This window comes from Aquarana catesbeiana, linkage group LG05 (genome assembly GCF_042186555.1).
Source record: "Aquarana catesbeiana isolate 2022-GZ linkage group LG05, ASM4218655v1, whole genome shotgun sequence".
NCBI lineage: Eukaryota > Metazoa > Chordata > Amphibia > Anura > Ranidae > Aquarana > Aquarana catesbeiana.
Window position 1 is genome coordinate 148284801 of NC_133328.1, and position 6000 is coordinate 148290800.

Below are 6000 nucleotides of genomic sequence, written 5' to 3' on the forward strand. Positions count from 1 at the left end.
TCTAGCTCAGCACTCCAGTTAGTGCTGGAGTGGCAGAGTGGAGAGCAGTGACTGACAGTCACTGTTCTCCACTCTGAGCAGACCGAGCAATCAGCGGCCATGTGATTGCTCAGTTCTCAGGCTTAGAGCTGGCAGGGGACACCTGCAGCATCACAGCGATGCTGTAGCATTCAAGAGAGTATTAAAGAGGAACTGCAGTCTGCTCGCATAATTTGTAATAAAAATATCTTTGCCATTCTGAAGCTTCCCTCCAACCACTTTGCATATTATTTTATATATACTGTGATTCTGTACTTGACAAATATACTGCAGAAATCTCCCTCTACTGAGTCTGGCTGCAGTCATTTTAACTGTGGGCAGCTGAAGCTGCTGCCTGTTCACTTCCTGGATTTACACAGACACACAGAGGCACACATCCAGCTCTGCAGCTCTCATTGGCCCGCTTATGACTCATACCCCCTCCTTTCCTGGCAAACTCATACAAGAGTGAGAGAGAGAGCTGTGCAAGATGTCATTAGCCTAAGCCAGTGATGGCGAACCTTGGCACACCAGATGTTTTAGAACTAGATTTCCCATGATGCTTAACTACACTGCAGCGTGCATGAGCATCATGGGAAATGTAGTGCCAAAACATTTGGGGTGCCAAGGTTCGCCACCACTGGCCCAGGCTAATGACCAGACAAGAAAAAGGAAGTGGGCTGTATAAGCTATTTACTGGCCGAAAAAAAATAAATGTTACTATTCGAAGTTGAACCAACAAGGGCAGAAGATTTAATAGATGGAAAGATGAAAAAAAGTTCCGCTTTAAGGATTTTTTTTTTTTTTTTCTTACAAACCCATACATCCCTATAACCACTTGCCGCCCGCCATATAGCAAAATGAAGGCGGCAAAGTGGTTTCAAAATCCCGACTGGGCGTCATATGACGTCTTCAGGATATCAAGCCGCTGCGCGCCGATCGTTGTTGCGGTGTGTCACAATCTCCGTAAAGAGTCTCTGATGGAGACTCTTTACCACGTGATCAGCCGTGTCCAATCACGGCTGATCACAATGTAAACAGGAAGAGCCGGTGATCAGCTTTTCCTCACTCGCATCTGTCAGATGCGAGTAGAGGAGAGCCGATTAGCTGCTCCTCTGATAGGCGGGGTCTGTGCTGATTGATTATCAATGCAGCCCCCCTGAGGATGCCCACAATGGAACTCAGGGACGCCACTAGGACCACCAGGGATGTCACCACAAGGTATGCCACCCTAGACCACCAAGGATGCCAATCAGTGCCCACAATGGATGCCAGTGCCCACAATGGGCATCACTGATTGGCAGGCATTATTGTTTGGCACTGATTGGCATCCATCAGTACCATACATAACAGTACATCAGTGCCACCTATCAGTGCCCATCCATGCCCATCCGTGCCGCCTATCAGTGCCCATCCGTGCTGCCTATTAGTGCCCATCTGTGTCGCCTAGCCGCGCCCCTCAGTGCTGCCTATCCGTGCCCATCCGTGCCACCTATCCATGCCCATCCGTGCCGCATATCAGTGCCACCTATCAGTGCCCATCAGTGCCGCCTATCAGTGCCTCATCAGTGCCGCATATTAGTACCCATCATCAGTGCCCATCAGTGCCACATCATCAGTGCCACCTCATCGGTGCCCATCAGTACCGCCTTATCAGTTCCCGTCAGTGCAGCCCCATCATTGCCCATCAGTGAAGGAGAAAACTTACTCATTTACAAAGTTTTGTAACTGAAACAAATAAAAACATTTTTTTTTCTCAACATTTTCGGTCTTTTTTTATCTGTTTAGCAGAAAATAAAAACCGCAGAAGTGATCAAATACCACCAAAAGAAAGCTCTATTTGTGGGAACAAAATTATAACAATTTAGTTAGGGTACAGTGTAGCATGACCACGCAATTGTCATTCAAAATGTGACAGCACTGAAAGCTGAAAACTGGTCTGGGCAGGAAGGTGTATAAGTGCCCTGTATTGAAGTGGTTAAACGTAATTGTAAACTCTCTAACCTTGTAAAACAACCCATTCAGTTTAAATTTGAAATAAAAGGCAAGACATTTTTTGTATAGATATAAAAAGAAATTCTAAATAAACCATGTTCCCCTTTTTTTATAAGTGATCACATTCCCTCTGTTCTCAGCTGCATAAGAGCTGGGGGAGGAGGAGAAGCAATATCACACTGAGCTTCCCAGTGAATGGCTGTGGAGGGGGCGTGTCAGGACAAGTCTGATGATTGGAGGAGAGCAGCCTGAGTTCCCATCACAGCTAAAGAACTGACCACAGGTGAGCTCTCATGCCTAGTGTGATCAGTTTTTAAAGGAAAGCAGAGGGACAGGCAGGAACACCAGAGATCACACAAAGGAAGCAATACAAAGAGAACAGGATACTTTTTCATACAAGTACATGGTACAGCAGGCACATATCAGGAATATTTGTTACTGGGGTAACAAACGCTTTAAAGGGTAAGTTCACCCTTTGTAACATGTTACAAATCCACTGACCCCCGCACCTCCCCGACTCCCCATGTCACGAGCGGCAGGGATTTTCTCCCCCACTCTCTGCCAGAATCACTCATTCACAGAGTTCTATGAATTGGAACCTACAAGATCCGGCAGCCTATGCAGCTGTTGGCTTGTAGTTCTCAATGAACTACTAGGGCGTTGTTGAGCACTGCAGTAGTTCATTGATGCTTCCTGTTAACCGCTTCCCAACTGCCTCACGCACATTTACATCAGCAGAATGGCACGGGCAGGCAAAGCAACATATATATACATTGCTTTGAACCTGCCCCCGAGAGGGCGCGCGCACGCGCCCACCGCAGTCTCCATGGTCCTGCCCGCGGGACCCGCGGACTCGATGTCCGCCGGTGTCCCGCGATCGGGTCTCAGAACGGGGGGGTGCCTTTGTAAACAAGGTATCTCCCTGTTCTGCCTAGCGACACAACACTGATCTTCTGCTCCCTTTCATCGGGAGCAGCGATCAGTGACGTGTCACAGTAAGCCACGCCCCCTAACAGTTAGAATCACTCCCTAGGACACACTTAACCCCTTCCCCGCCCCCTAGTGGTTAGCCTCTTCACTGCCAGTGTCATTTACACAGTAATCAATGCATTTTTATAGCATCGATCGCTGTATAAAAGACAATGGTCCCAAAATAGTGTAAAAAATGTCCGATGTGTCCGCAATAATGTCGCAGTCACGATAAAAATCGCAGATCGCCGCCATAACTAGTAAAAAAAAAAAAATTAATAATAAAAATGCCATAAAACTACCCCCTATTTTGTAGACGCAATAACTTTTGCACAAACCAATCAATATACGCTTATTGCAATTTTTTTACCAAAAATATGTAGAAGAATACGTAGAAGAATCGGCCTAAACTGAGAAAAAAAGTGCTTTTTTTAAAAAAAAAAAAATGGGGATATTTATTATAGCAAAAAGTACAAAATATTGCTTTTTTATATAAATTGTTGCTCTATTTTCGTTTATAGCGCAAAAAATAAAAACCGCAGATCAAATACCACCAAAAGAAAGCTCTATTTGTGGGGAAAAAAAGGACGTCAATTTTGTTTGGGAGCCACGTCGCAGGACAGCGCAATTGTCAGTTAAAGCGACGAAGTGCCAAATCGCAAAAAGTGGCCTGGTCAATTGGCAGCCAAATGGTCCGGGGCTGAAGTGGTTAATGTGTACCTGTTTGGCCGTATGATGTATGATGTACAGCCAAACAGCTCACACACAGAGCCTGCAAGAGCCCTGCATAACATTTACGATCTGCTGATCATGGGTGCAAAGCTTTCCAGGCTCCCAATTAAAAAAATAATAAATGCACATTTTTTTACCTGCAAAAAGATGTGCATTCATAACTTTATTTTAAAAGGTAAATTTATCCTTTAACCAGTTCCTGTCCGCACTATAGCCAAAAGATGGCTACAACGCAGGCTTACATGGACGTCCTCCCATGCTCACGCTGCGGGCACATGTACAGCATGCTCTGTGATTGCCAAGTCTTTTGGACTCGGCTGATCACAGATTGGGGTAAAGGGCCAATCACAGTGGCCCTTTACCACATGATCAACTATCAGCCAATGATAGCTGATCACACAATGTAAACAGAAGCTGGTTATTGGCTTTTTTTCCCCTCATGCTGTAAAGTGAGGAGAAAACAAAAAAGCCGATAACCGACTTCTGTTTACATTGTCCCAACATTGGTCCTAACATTGCCCACCAGTGCTGCTAATCAGGGCCCATCAGCGCCACCTAGCAGTGCCTGTCAGTGCTGCCAATCAGTGCCTCATCATCAGTATCACCTTTCAGTGCCGCCTACTAGTGCCGCCTGCCAGTGCCTATCAGTGCTCATCAGTGCCACTTATCAGTGCCCTTCAGTGCCACCTATCAGTGTAGCCTCATCAGTGCCTCCTGATCAGTGCCCACCAGTGCTGCCTCATCAGTGCCACCTATCAGTGCCCATTAGTGCCATCTATCAGTGTAGCTTCATCAGTGCCTCCTGATCAGTGCCCATCAGTTCAGCCTATCAGTGTTTATCAGTGAAGGAGAAAAATTACCTGTTTGCAAAATTTTATAACAAACTATGAAAAAAAATTTAGGTTTTTTTTCAAAATTTTCTGACTTTTTTTGTTTGTTTAGCAAAAAATAAAAAACCCAGTAGTGATTAAATACCAGCAAAAGAAAGCTCTATTTGTGTGAAGAAATTCTAAAAATTGAATTTGGGTACAGTGTTGCATGACCGCGCAACTGTCATTCAAAGTGCGACAGTGCTGAAAGCTGAAACTTGGCCCGGGCAGGAAGGGGGTAAAAGTGCCCGGTGGGCAAGTGGTTAATATGTTGATTTTCTCTGATCTTTAGCTTCATCTGGTGGCCTTGATACAGTACATTTCTGATTGCGGTATCTCAGGAAATATACCACATTGTGGACACTAGACAGAGCTGCTAATCATAGGAAATGAACATCATATAACTATGGTCAGGATTTGTTATATAAGCAAAGAAGTGCAAAAGTCAAATATACACAAGTGGCATGTGAGAAAAAAATATATGAAATATATTCCTCATTTATTGGACTTTTGTCATATCTTTTTTCTCACATGCCACTTGTGTATATTTGACTTTTCTAAGAATATTTGTTCTGATGAGGATATTTCCTATTGGTAGTGATGATGTACAGAGTGGGGAGTGGTGCTGTGTACAAATACAGAACAACCCACCCGAGTGGAAAGCTGTGTGATGAAGACAATCCCATCAGATGGACCCTTGTGTTGTTCTACAGATCAGCAGAATGGTGAAGGTGACACAAAGTGACAGATGAAAACAATACACACTGTGCACCACTCTGCAAATAAGAGCAGATCTCTGTGTTGTTTTATTGCTGACTATCTAATCGTCTCCTATGTCCCTCCACATTCAGGAACATCACACCATTCCTCTGCCTCCTCAGTGACCATGACATTACTCATCACAGGTGACACAGATTCCACTACATGCCCGGACTCCCCCCGTGTCCCCGGATCACAGCGCCCCCCCCTCTCTCTACTCACATGCTGCTCTGCCGGTGCTGGTGGCCGCTCTGCGGGTCCCGGCTGCCGGTCTCCCTGGTAACGCTGTAAACACTGAGTTGCCTAGTGCTACGAAGGGGCGTGGCCAGACAGGCGCACGCCTCGTAATCCTACTCGGGCTATAGAACTGTAATGCTATACAGGATCATAGGAGGAAACTCCGATTTACAGGAAGAAACGTGTCATTGCTGTCCCACTGATAATGGCACGATCCTTCTCCTCCTGACCATGGCACGATCCTTCTCCTCCTGACCATGGCACGATCCTTCTCCTCCTGACCATGGCACGATCCTTCTCCTCCTGACCATGGCACGATCCTTCTCCTGACCATGGCACAATCCTTCTCCTGACCATGGCACAATCCTTCTCCTGACCATGGCACGATCCTTCTCCTCCTGACCATGGCACGATCCTTCTC

The 6000-nt window shown here is 45.8% G+C and overlaps 1 protein-coding gene across 3 annotated transcripts in view; it reads right to left on the reverse strand.

Moving 5' to 3' along the window:
- NEK10 (NIMA related kinase 10) overlaps positions 1-5697 on the reverse strand; it is a 515946-nt gene extending 510249 nt beyond the window's left edge. For all 3 annotated transcript variants that reach the window (XR_012244412.1, XR_012244413.1, XM_073630267.1), the window contains exon 1: positions 5565-5697. The gene's annotated coding sequence lies outside the window, so the exon portion shown is untranslated. The remainder of the gene's footprint in view (positions 1-5564) is intronic.
- Between the last annotated feature and the right edge of the window lie 303 nt (positions 5698-6000).